Source organism: Alligator mississippiensis, chromosome 5 (assembly GCF_030867095.1).
Source record: "Alligator mississippiensis isolate rAllMis1 chromosome 5, rAllMis1, whole genome shotgun sequence".
NCBI lineage: Eukaryota > Metazoa > Chordata > Crocodylia > Alligatoridae > Alligator > Alligator mississippiensis.
This window is the reverse complement of record NC_081828.1, coordinates 200,916,127-200,933,581: the sequence shown is the minus strand read 5'-3', so window position 1 is coordinate 200,933,581 and position 17,455 is coordinate 200,916,127. Positions and strand designations below refer to the sequence as shown.

General features: G+C 43.4%; 1 protein-coding gene across 1 annotated transcript in view; it reads right to left on the bottom strand.

Annotated features, from left to right (window-relative positions):
• Positions 1-9,882, bottom strand: part of VIPR2 (vasoactive intestinal peptide receptor 2) — a 297,276-nt gene extending 287,394 nt beyond the window's left edge. The window contains exon 1 of the mRNA XM_059729178.1: positions 9,730-9,882. The gene's annotated coding sequence lies outside the window, so the exon portion shown is untranslated. The remainder of the gene's footprint in view (positions 1-9,729) is intronic.
• Positions 9,883-17,455: the final 7,573 nt, after the last annotated feature.

The following is a 17,455-nucleotide window of genomic DNA, read 5'->3' as shown; positions in this document are numbered from 1 at the left end:
TGCATAGAAAAAAAATGGAAACTAGATAAATCTGGCAAAAATTAAGCGGTATTTTCAAAAACCCTTAAAGCAAGTTTGCTCCCATAAAGGTAAATAGTAAATCTGTCACTGATTTTAGTAAAGTTAGGGTAATGTTGAGTGCCTTTGAGAACATTATCTCTGTCGATATTGAGTATAATGAAAAGGCTAGAATAAAAAACATGAACAGCAATGATTAATCCTGACATCAGGAATTCCTTGATCATTGTTGTTCTGATAGTACCAATAAAACTAAGATTAGTGTTCTTTTGACATAGAAATAAAAGAATCAGAAATATCCTTCAAAATGCAACACTTTTCCAGGACTACATTAATTTGTTTCTTCTATCTAGCCATGCCAAATATTTTGCAGCAAGGAAAAAAGACAGACTTCATTATCCAGATAATAACCTCTGAGCCATTTCAAGATTGTAGCTACCTCATCATCAAGGATTTAGATTTTTTCAGGCCAAGATCTCTGGGACTATCTGGGAATTATAACATATTTTTTGGTTATCAGAACTGAAGAAACATGCCAAAAAGATTTCTAATAACTTTCTAGTTGTATTTGGAGATTACCATTACTAAAAAAGCCAATAGTGTCGGTGAATGAAACTGAGTTTTTCAGATGTTTCTTCAGTGAACGACATTGTAGTTTTTGGGTATTCAACTCTTTTCTGAATATCTCCATTTCTTTCATAAAATTGATGTTAACAACCATGATGCCTACCACCATTTCTCAACCTTAAAGTTTTATTTAAAGGTTGTCTTAAACAAAGTAAGCAAAAAAAAATTAAATTCAACCATTGGAAACATGCTGCTTCTAAGTGATCTTATTTTATGTAAAGTAAGAATAACTGGGGTGTTGTTTCAGACATGGTCCAAAATGACCAAAGATTGTTGTTCATTAGCAGTTATCAATTTGAGATTCAACTTCTTCTGAAGGCATTTTAACTCATGCAGAATTCTTGTGATAATGTTATCCACCTTTTTGTCACTTATTACATTCTCAAGAACACCTCTTGGTGTACAATGTAATGTATGTCTGACTTGGAGACAGAAATGAATCCGTTTTCCAAAAGCAGCACTCATGCTAACAATTTGCTATCCCTAACAAAGGTAGGTAGTTTGTTCTGGTTGAAAGGATAAATACCTTACCACTAAATAACATAATTTTTTCTCATGCAAAACAAGTAACTCAATAGTCAGCTGTGTCCAGTGAAGAGATCATTTAACTCAAAAAGAATGTTTGAAAAAAATCTTTGAGTTAATATTGTTTCTCAGTCGGTGTTAGAATATGAATCTTAACACCCCCCCCCCTTCTTAATTGTAACTAAACAAAGTTATCTTAAGTGCGGAAAGGCTGTAATCTAAAGAAATTTAGGAAAACTTAATAAAACCAGGGTGTAGAAAATCAGTTCTGTTTCTTGTTGCCAATTAGGATTTGAAAATTGGTGATTACAGATGTTTTTAAAATGTTAAAATGAAGTGGATGATCCTACAGTTAGGGTCTCCAATGATTTTATGACAGGGTGCCCAGCTAATGCAATCAGAATAACTGTTGCAACTATTCTGTCACCAAGATTGTGATATTTTAGAAATAAATTTTTCATCTGAAAAGATGTTTTTCCTATTCCAATAGATTGCCCCATAGTCATAAATGCAAGAGAGATCAACCTGAGGGCTAGAAACATTGTTTCAAGATGTAAAATATTCAATATGGGCTAAACTGTGAACTCCTTGCTCACACAGATGAGCATCTAGTCATAGAGGCACTTCTACTGACTTCAATTATGCTATTTGTAGGAGTTACTGCTCACTCATCTTGTCCTATTTTTTTTTTTTTTTTTTTAAATATAGCTGCTGACCCATCAACCTACTCAGTAGGGGGAAAGTAGGAGAAGCAGATTCAATACACCCAGCAGATTACTCACATTGGGTAGGGACCAAATGGATCTTTATGATGTATAAAAAGAATCTTAAACGGTCTAAAAAATACCCTTCACAGGTCACCTTCGCCATTATCCCCAGTTTGCCAAGGGACTACAGAAGTTTCAGAACTGGTTCCTGATGCTCAATAACACCATGGGGTACATCTACGTGTTCATTAAATGTGTCATAGTTACTGTGCATTAAGTTTATCACTTAGTTAACCAAGTACTAAGTCAATGCATAGTAACTTGCATTACTGCGCAGTAGTGTCATTGCATGGATTTTTAGTGATGCTTACTGCACAGTAGGGGTGTGCAAAATGGGCCATATTTTATTCAGATTTGTCCCAGATCAGGGGACACTGATTCGATTAGTTGATTTGGATCACTGTCCCGATTTGATTTGGCCGAATCTGAAGATTTGATGATGATTCAGAGAATCAGCAATTTGGCCATAGACACAGCTTTAAATGTTTTTTCTACCTACTTCGACATGAACAGCACATGTCCCCGGTGGCTGGGGGGGGGTGGGGCACAGCAGCGGCAGGAGCACAGCGGCAGTAAGTGGGGGAGCTTCCACAGACACCACCGGTGCTGTCAGCGGTGGAGGGGGGTGGCGAGCACCGACCAAGGGTCAGCGACAACCCACAGCCCCCCTGCAGCCCCCTGGCTCAGCGATCAGCTGCATGAGGACCGAGGGTGCCCCCCTAGACCTAGGAGGCACCAGTTGCGGAGCCAGGGGCAGGGAGGGTCCCCTGTGCACTCTGCAGTGGACACGGAAGTGGACCAGAAGTGACCAAAGCTTCGCACAGCCCTACTGCACAGTAGTCTAATACTACCGCTCAGTAGCATATTAGCATGGTTTTTGCCCAGCACACTACTGTGCAGTGTTATTAGGTGACTGCACAGTTAGTGTCTTGTGTAAATGTGCTCCATATGTACAAATTTCACTATTATAGGCAGACTTCATTCTATATTTTTGGCTTTTACTTTGGCAACAGCATCGCACTGCTGGCTCACGTTCATACTATGGTCTATTATTACCCCCAGGCCCCTTTCAGTCATGGTGCTAGTCAGTTTGGTGCCACCGAGCCTGTAAGTATGTTGGGGATTGTTTGTCCCCAGATGGAGCACTTTACACTTCTCAGTGTTGAACTTCATCTGGTTCCAATCTGCCCAACTTGCCAGCCAGTCTAGGTCTGTCTGTATCTGTAGCCTATTTTCAAGTGTGATCACACTCCCCCATAACTTGTGAATTTGGGCAGTAAGGTCTTTACCCCCACACCCCACATCCAAATAATTGATAAAGATGTTGAAAAGCACTGGACCAAGCATGGATCCCTGAGGGATACCACTGGCTACTTCTCACCAGGACAGCACAGATCTGTTCATTAGGGCTCTCTGGGTCCTCCCCCACAGCTAGCTTCCTACCCACCTAACTGTCAAACAGTTAAGCCAGCAACTCTCCAATTTTCCCATGAGAACACCATGGGATACCAGATCAAAGATCTTTTGGAAGTCAAGGAATACAATGTCGACCTCCTCTCTCTTAGCCAGGTGGCGAGTTACCTGGTCATAAAAGGAGATGAGATTGGCAAGACAAGACCTTAGTGCTAAGAAGCCCCCATGACTCAGCGAAAGCATCCAGGGATGCCTGAGGGCAAAAAAGGAGGCATACAAACAGTGGAAGCAAGGGGCTATCACCAAGGAGGATTTCCTCCGTTGCTCAGGACTGCACAGAGGCTGTTAGGAAGGCCAAGGCAGATATGGAGCTAGGGCTAATGACCAGAATTAAGGATAATAAAAAAAGTCCTTTTTCAAATACATAGGAAGTAAGAAGAAGGCACCAGGTAACATGGGACCCCTACAGGATAGGCGTGGTAATCTGGCGATTGCGGCAAATGAAAAAGCTGACCTCTTTAACAAATACTTTGCCTCCATATTCCTGAACAGGGAACGGGACATCTCCCCCACTAAAACTGCAGACAGACCCAAGGGAGGCACCGCCATGCCTAGGATTAGGGATGACCTAGTTAGGGAACTTTTGAAGGGGCTGGACATGTTTAAACCAGGTCCAGTTGCTCTTCACCCGAGGGTGCTGAGGGAATTGGTGGAGGTCATAGCAGGGCCCCTGGCATGGCTCTATGAGCGCTCATGGGGCACTGGCCAGGTACTAGAGGATTGGAAAAGGGCTAATGTTGTCCCCATTTACAAGAAGGGGGGGGGAAAAAAAAAAAAAAAAAGAGGACGGACAATTATAGGCCAGTCAGTCTTACCTCAGTCCTTGGGAAAACCTTTGAGTAAATTATCAAGGAGCACATCTCCAAGGGCCCAGCAGGGAAAGTAATGCTCAGGGGCAACCAACATGGGTTCATTGTGGGTAGGTCCTGCCTGACTATCCTGGTCTCTTTTTATAATCAGATCACAAAGTCCCTGGAGGAGGGTGTCGGTGTGGATGTCGTCTGCCTGGACTTTAAGAAGGCCTTTGACATGATTTACCACCACATTCTCTTAAAAAAAATATTGGTGACTGTGGCATTGATGCCTACACAGTCAGATGGGTGGCAAATTGGCTAGATGGTTGCACCCAGAGAGTGGTGGTGAACGGGTCATTTTTGTCATCCCTGGAGGGATGTGGGCAGTGGAGTCCCCCAGGGCTTGGTCATGGGGCCTGTACTGTTCAACATCTTTATCAGCAATCTGGATGTGGGTGTAGAATGCACGATGTCCAAATTCGCTGACGACACCAAGTTGTGGGGTGAGGTGGGCATGGTGGAGGGGAGGCACAGAATCCAGCTAGATCTAGACAGGTTACAGAGGCAGGCGGATAAGAATAGGATGGAATTCAACACAGACAAGTGCAAGGTACTGCATCTAGACAGAAGGAACCAGCAACACACCTACAGGCTGGGAAACACCCTTCTTTTCAACACAGTGACAGAAAGGGATCTTGGAGTCATTGTTGACTCCAGGATGGACATGACCCGCCAATGCAAGGAAGCAGTCAGTAAGGCTAACCACACCTTGTTGTGCATCTACAGATGCATCACAAGCAGGTCCAGGGAGGTGATCCTTCCCCTCTATGTGGCATTGGTCAGGCCACAGCTGGAGTACTGCATCCAGTTCTGGGCACTGCACTTCAAGAGGGATGTGGCTAGCATTGAGAGGGTCCAGAGGAAGGCCACTTGCATGGTCAAGGAACCTCTCTTCATAGGGCCTGCCCTGCTGCTAAAGGGCCTGAACCTATTCAGCCTCCACAAGAGAAGGCTGAGAGGGGATCCAGTAGCCATTTACAAACTCACCAAGGGGGACCAGTGGGAATTGGGGGAAGCTGTGTTCCCCCAGACACCACCCAGAGTTACTAGGAATAATGGCCACAAATTGTTAGAGAGAAGGTTCAGGCTGGACATCAGGAGACATTGCTTTACAGTCAGGGCTACCAGGCTCTGGAACAGGCTCCCAAGTGAAGTGGTACTCTCTCCTACCTTGGGGGTCTTCAAGAGGAGGCTGGACAGATATTTGGCTTGGGCGATATGATCCCGGCACCCGTTCCTGCCTGGGGCAGGGGGTCAGACCTAATGATCTGTTTAGGTCCCTTCCGACCTTAAGTACTATGATACTATGACCTGCCTGTGATGAAGCCATGCTGGCTGTCATTCAGAATCCTACCTTCTGCAAGTGTATCGCACATAGACTCCTTGATGAATTTTTCCAAGATTTTCCCTGGGATAGAAGTTAGGCTAATTGGCCTATAGTTGCCCAGGCCCTCTCTCCTTCTTGAAGATGGGCACAACATTGGCCCTCTTCCAGTCTTCAGGGACCTCCCCTTAGCACCACGAGTTTCAGCAGAGGTCCCACTATGACTTTGGCCAGCTCCTTCAGCACTCTCAGATGAAGTTCATCCAGTCCTGCTGACTTATAAATGTCTAACTTTTCTAACTGATCACACACCAGTTCACAGTCAACAATAGGAAGGCAGTCCTTCCCACCAGGCCCATTCTGAATCTTATCTAGTATGATTTTCCCCTTAGTCTGGTTAAATACCGAAGCAAAGTAGTCATTCAGCAGTTCTGTTTGCTCCCAAGTGTCGGTAAACCAGATGTTCCGAGTTGTTAAGCAATGGCTCCACACTTCCATTTGTTTTTCTCCTGTTCCATACATGTCTAAAGAAGGACTTCTTATTATCCTTGATTTCTATTGCTAGTTTAAATTCAGTCGTCATCTTAGCTTTTCTAATCTGCTCCCTACAAGTGCAGGCCATTGTTGTATAGTCCTCCTTGAGGACTGTCCCAAGCTTTCATTGTTTGTATGCCTTTCTTCTTTTTCAAGAGGACCATGATATCCCTATTTTGCCAAGAGGACATACCAGCCCTTCTGCTACCTTTCCTCTGCATTGGAGTGGACTTCTTTTGCTTCAAAGATCTGTCCTTGAGGAACGACCATTCTTCATGCACTCCTTTCACCTTTGGTCCCTGGTCCTGCAGCACTTCCCCTACTATTGCCCTGAGTCTGTTGAAATTTGCTTTTTTAAAGTCCAAAACTTTAAACCTGTTAGCTGATTTGCCTGCCTTGTGATGGACAGTAAACATGATGATTTTGTGGTCACTGTTGCCCAGGCTATCCTCTATATTCAAGTCACTACCAGATCGTCTCCTTTAGCCAAGACCAAGTCTAGGAGAGTATTACCTCTGGTTGGCCCCTGCCTTTCCTGGGTCAGATAGAATTCTTCGATACTCAGGAAGTAATACAACCAATCCGACTTAGCCAAGTGTTCCTCCCAAGAGATGTCTGGATATTTGAAGTCACCCATGATAACCATGTCCCGTGCAGGTGTGGCCTCTGCCAGTTCAAGAGAATTCCAGATTGAGCTCCTCCCCCTGGTTTAGTGGTCTATAGTATATACCTACTACAGTTATGTCTCTCACCGCACCCTCCCCCTTCCTCCCTCTCCACCCTGTAGTTTGACCCAGAGAGTTTCCAGCTGCTCTTCTTCGGAGCCAATGTTGGCCTCCAAGGAGGCGTACTGCTCCCTCACAGAGAGCTACACCTCCACCTTCCTTCCCTACTCAGTTCCTTCTGTGCAGGGTATAGCTCTCTATGGCTATGTTCCAATCACGTAAGGAGTCCCACCAGGTCTCTGTAACCCCTACTAGATTGTAATGCCCACTGGGGAGTAGGAGAGCTAGCTTCTCCTGATTGTTCCCCATGCTCCTGGTATTTAGTATACAGGCACCTGAGTACTCCAATTGAGACCCTCAATTTCCTGATCAGGTGTCATGGGGCATTAAAAAGTTTATCAACTGACTCAAAATATAATAGGTTGTGGACTCTCCATCCTTGGAGTTTTAAGATCTGGCTAGACAAAGTCTTGGCTGGGATGATCTAGTTGGGGATGGTCCTGCTTTGAGCAGAGTGTTTCATAGTTTGTAGGGTCGGAAGGGACCTTGACAGATCATCAAGTCCGACCCCCTGCCATGGCAGGAAAGAGCACTGGGGTCAAACAACCCCAGCAAGGTGTTCGTCTAGCTTCCTCTTAAAGACACCCAGGGTAGGAGCCAGCACCACTTCTCTTAGAAGTTGGTTCCAGATCCTAGCCGCCCCGACTGTGAAGTAGTGCCTCCTGATGTCTAGTCTGAATCTACCCTCTGCCAGCTTGTGACCGTTATTACTAGTCACTCCTGGGAGTGCTCGGGGGAACAGGGACTCCCCCAATGCCTGCTGGTCCCCCCTGATTAGTTTGTAACAGGCCACTAGATCCCCTGTCAGCCTTCTCTTGTGGATGCTGAACAGGTTCAGGTCCCGTAGCCTCTCCTCGTAGGGCCTGCCCTGCTGACCCCTGATCATGCTGGTGGCCCTCCTCTGGACCCTCTCAATGCTGCCCACATCCCTCCTGAAGTGTGGCGCCCAGAACTGGATGCAGTACTTCAACTGTGGCCTGACCAGTACCGCATAAAGGGGGAGGATCACTTCCTTAGACCTGCTTGAGATGCATCTGTGGATGCATGACAAGGTGCGGTTGGCCGTCTTGACTGCATCCCCACACTGTCGGCCCATGTTCATTTTGGCATCAATAATGATTCCAAGATCCTTTTCTGCCTCTGCACTGATGAGACGGGAGTTCCCCAGCCTGTAGGTGTGCTGCTGGTTCTTCCTCCCCAGGTGCAGCACCTTGCACTTGTCAGTGTTGAAACCCTTCCTGTTCTCATCTGCCCACCCCTGTAACTTGTTAAACTACCAGATGACCTCCTGAGCTCCCTTCCAAGCCTAATTTTCTATGATTCTTCTATCCATGTTCATTTCTGATTCTCCCCTCAGACTTCACTTTTTTTAAGTCTTTTACTTCATTTTATCCCTCATTTTGCTTTTATTTTTCTGCATCTATTGTTGTCTATTTTCCCTCTTCTTTTTAATGTATGATTCATTTTCTAGTCATGATGAGCATTCTGAGTTCCTGATGTTTATCTGAGCATAAAATAAACCCAGATAACTGCTCCCAAATTCTCTTCTATTTCCTGCTAAATACTGATACATATACCACCTTGTTCATACCAAAGCAGCAGACTACAACAATAATCACCATCTGATATTCTTTTCTATGTCCCCTATGAATAGTCTCACTCCTTTGCATTGATGTTAACCTTCTTAAAGCTCTTATGAGTGGTGGAATTTTTACTTTTTTTGAACAAGCAGGGGGAAATGAAAACTGGTAAAAGGCAACAAGTTAAATTAATTGATAATATACAGTAGTTATTGTCGAACCTATGGAAAGCATCACAGGATATTCAAATCTGGACCAGGTGGTTGGAAATTTATACTATCCTCTCCTTCATGACCAAAAACAGGTTGCAACAATTTAGCCACTATTATTTAGTTTGTACTGTAGACAGATCATTCACATAGCAAACCATTTTAGTATTTTGATTTCTACTGAAGCTTCTTTACAATAGTGCACTTTGAAGTAACAGTGTGCTCTTAAAACAACTGAAAATGTTAAATTGTCACATACAAATAAATAATAGTGGGACGTTGTAACAGGTCACCCTCCCCAGCGCCATCTTTTCTGTTAATCTGTGCCTTACGTGGGGTGCCCTTGGAGTCCTTATGTCCTGCTCTCTACTCTCCTGCCACATCTTGAGGGAAATTATTGTTGATGTTCTTGCAAGTGGGAGACTGACGATTGTATTTTGCATGTTGGGGTCTTTCGCCTACACGAGCCTGACCCCTGTCTTTCTCCAGCTAGGCCTCCCCGTCCAAAACCCACCAAACAGGGTTTGACTCCAAGGCTCTAGCCTTTTCCGGTGTCAGGCCTTGTTACAATTTCGCCCTCTGGTCCTCCACGGGCTCTCCACAGTACCTTCACTGGCGCTCAGGCTCTCCGTAGCCCTATCTCACACTGCTTCACTGGCGCTCAGGTTCTCTGCGGCCCTGTCTCACACTGAGCCTCACTGGTGCTGGGGCTCTCTGCAGCCCTGGCTTGCTCTGTGCCTCACTGGCACTTGGGCTGTCTGCAGCCCTGCAAAGTGCTGCGCTCTCGCTGGCGCCAGGGTCGGTACACCCCAAAATGCTGCACCCTCTCTGGTGCTGAGTTGGTGCACCCCCAAATGCTGTGCCCCCTCTGGCACTGGGGTCCCCACACTGCTGTGGGTCCCCTATGAGGCCTCCTCCATCCCATAATAGCCTCACCCAAGCCACTGGTGTTAGTCAAAAAGAAAAAAAAAAAAAGAAAAAATAATAATTGCCACCAGTCAATATGATCAAGCAAAGCAGCAGATCAGCTTACATTCGCAGGGTTCGTGCTTCAGCTCCCTACCGTCGGCTACAGTCCTTGCTGTGGTGCAGCTGCCGTCTCTCCACAGCTTCGTAGTTCCCGCCTTTGGACCGCTCACCCTGCTTCTCTGTGGAGCTCTCAGAGGCACTCCCTCCCCTTCAGCTGCTGTCCCCCTTCCTGCTGCTCTGTCCAGGGTTTTTATAGTCCTGCCCCTTCCAGTCAGCTGACTAGCTGGCCAGGTTCCGCATTTAACCCTTTCCTTACCAGCACTCCGTGCCCAGAAAGTTCTGGCCTTAAAGGGGCAGACCTGCTTTCTGGTGACAGGCTTAGGGTTCCCTGTTACAGACCTATTTGTGTAGAGTTTGCTTTTAATCATTTATACAGCTCACCATCTACAGGCATCATAAAGGGGTTTATATCTTACCTTGTGCACAATCTTGAAGTCCTCACTCAGGAAATAGATTGATGTGTGAGATGTAATAATGTAATAATGGAGCTACAGCAGTTGCTCCAATAACCCAATTAACAGGCAGAAAGCACAAAAAGAAACTATTTTCTATTGTATAGGTATGTGACTGCAAAGACAAATCATTCACTAGAAAAATATTATTACTCTTAATAGAAAGGCCATCTAGTAGTTTTGTTAAATAATTTTCCATCCATGTCAAACCACTGAGTCTCAAAATCATCAGGATATTTGCCAATACTTAGCTTTGTTCCCTAAAGCACTATACAACTGTTCAATAATTAGCCCTCATAAACCTTAGAAATATAAAAATTAGGATTTAATTAACAACACACAATAAGTAAGGTCACAGAACTAGAATTACAATCCAAGTTGGAAGAATACAACAGACAAATTTACATTCCCAAATGTAATTCACTTGGTGATTTCATTCTCAATATTCTTTTAGTGCTTAGTGTTGTTCCTTTTTCACAGAGCTGTATAAAACAGGAAAATTTATTAAAGATACAGGATCACTTTTCACCATTATGCTGAGAGTTTTGAAACCTTGGTCTGTATAACAGTATCTCCAATATTTTATGCATTACTGGCAGTTGATATGTAAGATTTTAGAGTAATAACCAAAACTTTGAACTCTTTCTTCTGCTTGACATCATTGTAGCCTGTTCCATTCCTTGAGTAAGTCAATACAATTGCTTAGGATTCTTGAGAAAAAAAAAAATGTACATATTTTGAAATTGTTTCCCTTTTGCAATCTATTTCTTTATTCACTTTTGCCAGTTTTCACTGGTTCATTTTTTATATTAAAGGAGTTCCTGAACAGTTAGTGAACAATTTAAGTGAAAAAAGGTGTTTTTTGACTCAGCAGCCAGGTACAGGTATTCAAAAAGCCCAAGGCAGAGTCGATCTAAGCTGCACGGTTTTCTGTATGAAATGTAGTTTAGATCAGTAGTGAACAGTACACACATTTGCCCTTTGGTGGAGGGGGGAAATCTTAGGGTTTTAAACCAGTCTGTGTGCGCCAAACTTCTGTCCTGTAACAGGTAAAAACTAGCTGTGTGCCAATCTTCAGTTCTGTTATGGGTAGACCAGATTCCGATAACTTATACCTGTAAAAGTGTAATGGCTGTACATGGCCATCATCTCCAACTCCAAGCAGACAAGACTAACATACCACTGAGACTAAATTGTCCTTTCCTCATCAGAAACAAGATAAATACGTTTTGATAAGTAGCTTAATACCTTAAATGCTTATATTCTGGTTAGAGTTAACTAGCTGCCTCCATTAAATAGCATCATTATTGGACAGAGAGATATAACAATTGTATCAGTATCAAAGGATACCTGTACAAGCTGTTGCACTAAAGCTCTTATATTTCCATGATTCTATAATGATACCTGTGTAGCTCCCACTCCAACGCTGCTTCATCCACAGTCAAAGTTAGAGTTTGTTTCATTTACAGAATCATAACAGTTACAGAATAAGAGATGCTAAATACTCAGGAGCATCAGTTCCCCTTCTCCCTTGTATTTTAAAGTGTCTAAAATATACTTTTGCCCATGCTTTCGGGGTTGCTTCCTTGCAAAAAAATTATTCTCTTCTGCCACCTTGTGGTTCTTAATTAGACACATCAATACAGCACCAGTAGGAGCAGGGCATTCCCAAGCCTCAAGATCTTCATCAGGAAAACCAGTATAGTATCAGTTATTATCCTATATCAGTCTATTAATATCTAGTTTCTAATAAGAAAAATTAATGGGAATGAGCAAGTGCATGATGTAGAACTTCTTTATATTTTACAAGATCTTCAGAGTCTTTGTTTTAATTAAAAGTTCTATTTAAAAGCATATATATAGTTGTTTCGGGTTTTTCTTCATATATGTATGCTAGTTGTTTCAGGGTTTTTTTCATATATGTATGCTTCTGCCAGGCAATGGACAGCAATAACAAGAGCCACATCTTAAAATAGGTAGGGTTTCTCACAATTTTCCACTTTCCTGAGCCCATGTGAAAAGACTTGGGAAAATACATTTTAATTAGGTGTTCCAAAGTGAACAATCTTCCCTACTCACAAGGAACAGTAAACTATAGCAGGGTTTCTTAAAGGGGAAAAGGGACAGAAACACACAAACACTAGGGAAACCAATGGTTAAGTAATAGCTCAAACTAAGCAATTATTAACTATTTATTTGATTTATATACCACCCGTCAGAGTGCCTTACAGCAGAGAGTAAAATAACTTATTAAGTAAGAAAAAAAGAGAAAACAGGAGAAACAAAATATGGTAACCGCTAGTCCCTACCTCCCCCCTGACCTCTTCGGATATCATAGTTTAACCTCTTAGGAAAAGGAGCTCATCCTGCCAAAAGAGAATTCTCTGTTCCTCTGAACTGATAACAGGGACTGTTGTCCTCTCAGTGACCTTCCCTCAACTTTTTCTTTTAACATTTATAAATTATCTATAAACTTTCTAAAGGGAGAATCTGTGGATACAAGAATTTGGTTCACAAGGCCCTTTGCATTTAAACATTTATCCACAAAAAGCCGTAAGAGGCACAAGCAACCCTCCGAATATGCACAGTAGTGGAATATGCACAGATAAGGAGTATACAAAGGGCTTCACAACAAAACATATAAAACATTAACAGGGTTACATATGAAAATATCTTCATTTCAAATATACACCACGCTTCTTTGTTTTCTGCTGAAATGTACCATTTATAGACTATGCACTTATGTCTTTTGAGGGACCATTTCTCTCCATACCACAATCATGGTCATTAGGATTTTCTAGATGCCTCTCCTGGACAGGTCTGGAGGTTGAATCACCCTTAGCAGGTGGCTGACCACTCTTAGTGAAAAACCCACATCTCCAGAACCTTCTGGCAATCTAAAAGAGTCCAAGTTTACTTTTGTGCATGATATAATACCTATGGGCATTTTTACATGTGATCTGGGGGAAAGGGGGAGGGAACCAAGCTTTAATTAGAGAGGCTCTCAGAGCCACTCTAATTAAAGCACCTGGAGCATCACATGTATCAGGGTCCCTGCACTGAAAAATGGCAGTGGGGGCACTTAAAGTAAAGCTCATTGAGCGAGTTTTAGTTAAAGTATGCTCACTGACATTTTTCAGTGTAGGGACACTGATACATGTGACGTTTGAGTCTGCTGGAGCTTGGTAATTACCACGCACCAGCAGACTTGATTCATCGTGTCTACTCCAATGTGTCGTAATTAAAGAGCTTCAGAGCAGCCTCAATGTACATGTATAGGCACCCTATATGTTCAGTTAGTTACATTTTATGCGATCATTCTACCAGTAAGGCACGGCAGTCTTTTCTGGAGCTTTTATTCAGCATTAATTATATATTGTAAATATACTATTTGTTTTAGCTAATGTAAAATATTCATTTTTTCTAGTTTTAGTAAAGGGTCATACAGGTTCTAAGGAATTATCTATCTCATCTATTAAATGTAGTTTACGAGTATACACACACTTGAAGAAGAGACACCCCTTTTAGAAATAGATATCTGAACTGGATGGTGATATCCATTAAGAAATCACCTTTTGCCAACAATTCTTTCACAATGATATTCTAGCTATTACCATTTTCCTCCATAGTTAGAAGAAAATAACTGATGTATCTCAAGTACCACACAGTACAGAGTGTTATTATGTTGGCTACAAACGTCCAACTCAGGATCCTTAAAATTCTAGTTTATTAGGTGGATTGGAACACTGTAATCATAAACCTTGGGGCTGGTCCCCACACACCCACACATACACACACATGCACACACACAGTAGCAGGCTACAGAGTCAGGTATATCTATCCTACAAGCACTGGAGTCTGTTGTTGAGGCTTCTTTCAGCGTGGTGTTATCTTCCAGAAGGGGGTCGCCAGCTGGTCCTTCTGACTGGACAGGTCTGGTCAAGTTGGAGATCACATTCAATCACGTTACACATTCAATCACTGATTCACTCGCTCTTTCAGAGGCCAGCCTGATACAGGGAAGGGCAGTTTGATTCCTGCCCTTGTTAACATTGTTACAATGTATAACTTACTAAAACACATTTAGTTGAGGAGTATAAAATATAAGCTACAAATGCCATGGCGCACAAATAGATAAAAATACCAAACTATAAGGGGAGATACAAAATGCACACACACAAATTTTAAAACACAATTCCTTATCTTAAAGTGAAAGAGAGAGGAAGGAAGAAAAGGTAGAAAAAGAGAAACATATCCAAAGAGGGGAGAGCAAATGCAGGCAAGAGAAAAAGGGGGCTTTCTGCTACAATTATATGGTGACTTTTTCATAACCAATCCTCTATATTGGTTAATTCTTTAACCGTCTACAAATATGAGTAGTCAAAGTACGAGTACTTCATATTACTACTGCATCCTTGTTGTTTGTCTCTGCACATTATATGGAGCCACTGGAAAGAGCAAAACAGGGGGGAAATAAACTCCTGCCTCCTCTTTAAGCAAAATCTAAAGCAAAGCCCCAAAAATAAGCATAGGTGCTTTTTCTGAATGTAAGCTATTTTTGCAAGTAGTTAACTTTTGCTCAACACTATTTAAGCTATAAATATCTTTTCGAACTCTGAATAGCAGCAAACTTAGTACAACCGCATGTCAAACACCACAAGTTTTACTTTGTTTCACCCACTTCAAGATAAGCCATGAAATGTGCCAAACAGCTGTTTCTTCTCATAACTCCCTGCATAACTAAACCTTCTGCATATTTACAAAGCAAAAAAATGGCACCAGCAAGGTAGAAATATGTACACATTACCCAGACCCAAATGGCTTCTGCTTACTTGCTTCAGCCAAGTATAAACCATGAGAAAGTATATTAAGTTAACTTACAAAAGTAACTTTCCTGTCAGAGAGTTTCACTTTAGTAGTAAACAACCGCCCCTTCAAATGCTTTCTCCTTTGCTGAATCCCTGAAGTAAACAGCAAAACTTGTGCGATCCCAACTCAGGATGCTGAGCACTTATAAGAGCAGTCTTTTAGCACTATCATAAAGACTGTTCAGTCTAGCCTGAGAGGATCACCCTGTAGCAAATCAGAGGTTGATAAGTGAGGCACCTGCCCCACATGCCAATTTAGAGGGGGCAGCAGTGTGCAGAAAGCCCATGCTGCAGCAGAAGAGGCCAGGGTGCAGGGAGCCTGTGCTGTGGGAGCAGTAGCCAGAGTCTTTGTGTTTCTGGGGTCAGGTAAGACTCTCCAGAGCTCTGCATCTCTTTTTTGATCCTTCTCTCTGGTGCTCAATACACACACACATACATGTGCTCACCCACTAAATTACTAGTTACACCACTTATCTTTCCCTGTTAAATAAACTGCCCCAGAGATCTCTCAAAATTAGCACATCAATCTGTATTTTATCTCACACAACTGAAAACTCTTTATGAACATTAATTCTCACAACAACCATGTGAGTGACATAGGTGTAGAAGCTCTGTCTTAATGTGGCAGAGCACCTCTGTTCTCTGCCACTTTGAGAGCGTTGGGAGGCAACCAGCAAGTGCAGCCCCAGTGCTGATGAGTGGGCATTTTAAGATTCAGGCCAGCAGAGCTGGAGGCAGCAGTCTGCTGTCTGGTACTGAGGAAACAACATCTCCCGGCGTAGCTGCTGCTGTGGTAACACTAGGAGGTAAGGGTAGGAGCTTGTGGGGATGGCTAGGAGGCTCTTGGTCCTGGGCATGACTTGAAACTGCACCCTGCCGGGGAAGGGTGGTCTGGTGGGGCTCCTAGTGGTGTGGGAGCCCCCAGGAAATGCCAGGCCAGTTACCTCCCCAGTGAGAGGCAAGGAGGGGCCCCTTAACCCCAGCCCCTGCCTTTAGGTGGGTTATTTAACACTGGAGGCAGTAGAGGGCCAGGCACGCCCCGGTGTGGCACCTGAGCCCAGTGGGTGCAAGACCCCAGAGAGTGGATAGTGGGGCCAGGTACAGCTGTGGCCACCTGAGCCCGTGTGGGGTGCAAGACCCTGAAGAGTGAGAGTTGTGGGCCAGGCATACCCAGGGAGGCACCTGAGCCCATTGGGGCATAAGCCCCGGCGAGTAGGTGGTGGATCCAGGCATCTGCAAGGCTTAGGTTGCAGTACAGGGGTGGTTGGAACTGCATACATAGACCCAGGAGAACAGGACATTCAAAGGGCAGCCTCCCACCTAATTAAGACCCTAATCATTTAACAAGGCCTGGCAGGAGAGAGAGGCGGGCAGCGTGCTCAGAGGCAGGTGAGGGACTAGCGCTGTGGCTAGTCAGGGAGTTCCCACCTTGCCACACTTAGACTTACAAATGGAGATTAAATCTCCTGAGAATAGAAAGTGCCAGGAGGGTGATCGACCAGATCATTACTATGAATGCAGAGAAGTGACTTCAAGCCTTGCTTTAGACCTGTGCTAACAGCTATCCCCCAACTGACCTACCCATAACTGGTTATTTGAAATGCACTGTCAAAGACAGCTACCTTCTTTATACTTTCGCCACGCTAACTCTTTGTGGCACCTGGCCTGTCAGGTCTATGATGAGACCTGCCAGTGGTGGGCTTACTAGCACCAAGGTTTTCTGAGTCTTATTATTGTCCACTACACCGGGTTCCCCCTTTATTGTTTTAACATTTTTTGGTTTTTGAGTTTAGTTTTCCATGATGTCAACAAATTGCAGGAAAACTGCTCTCCTGATGTCTTCATTCCAGATCCCAATAAAATGAAACGTCCTAAAGTTATACTGTATTATTCTTCCTCCTGTCCCTGGAGCCATTTGAACTCCTGACAGCTCATGCAGAACACACAGATCTTAATGGTCATCTTTCAATACAATGTAACTAATGAGAAAAATTCTCAGCAGATCTCAACAAGCGTGTTTTGTTCTGGTAATGCTGACATTCTGGTGGACTGCTGAGCTGCAGCTGGATGGCTCCCGACTATACTAGATTTGTGCATTGTATTAATGATGTGTGGGGAACGCCAATTTTATGCTCAACCTTTGGGATCCTGTTACTGTTTATTCCTCATCGTCATTCACATGAACTTGTATGTTAACAACCCAAATGTCTGTGGAAAACCTTTGAAAGCTCAGGGTCAGTGCCTTGTATCTGAATTCCCCAATGCTACTTCAAAGCCAGCTGAACATGGGGAAGCAGAAAAGTTTAAAACAGTGGATCAGGTACAGCAAAGAATTCTCTCTCTGCCTCTGCACTAACTCTTTGGAAATAAAAAAATATATATCCTCTACATTTTTTACCAGGTAGAAGGA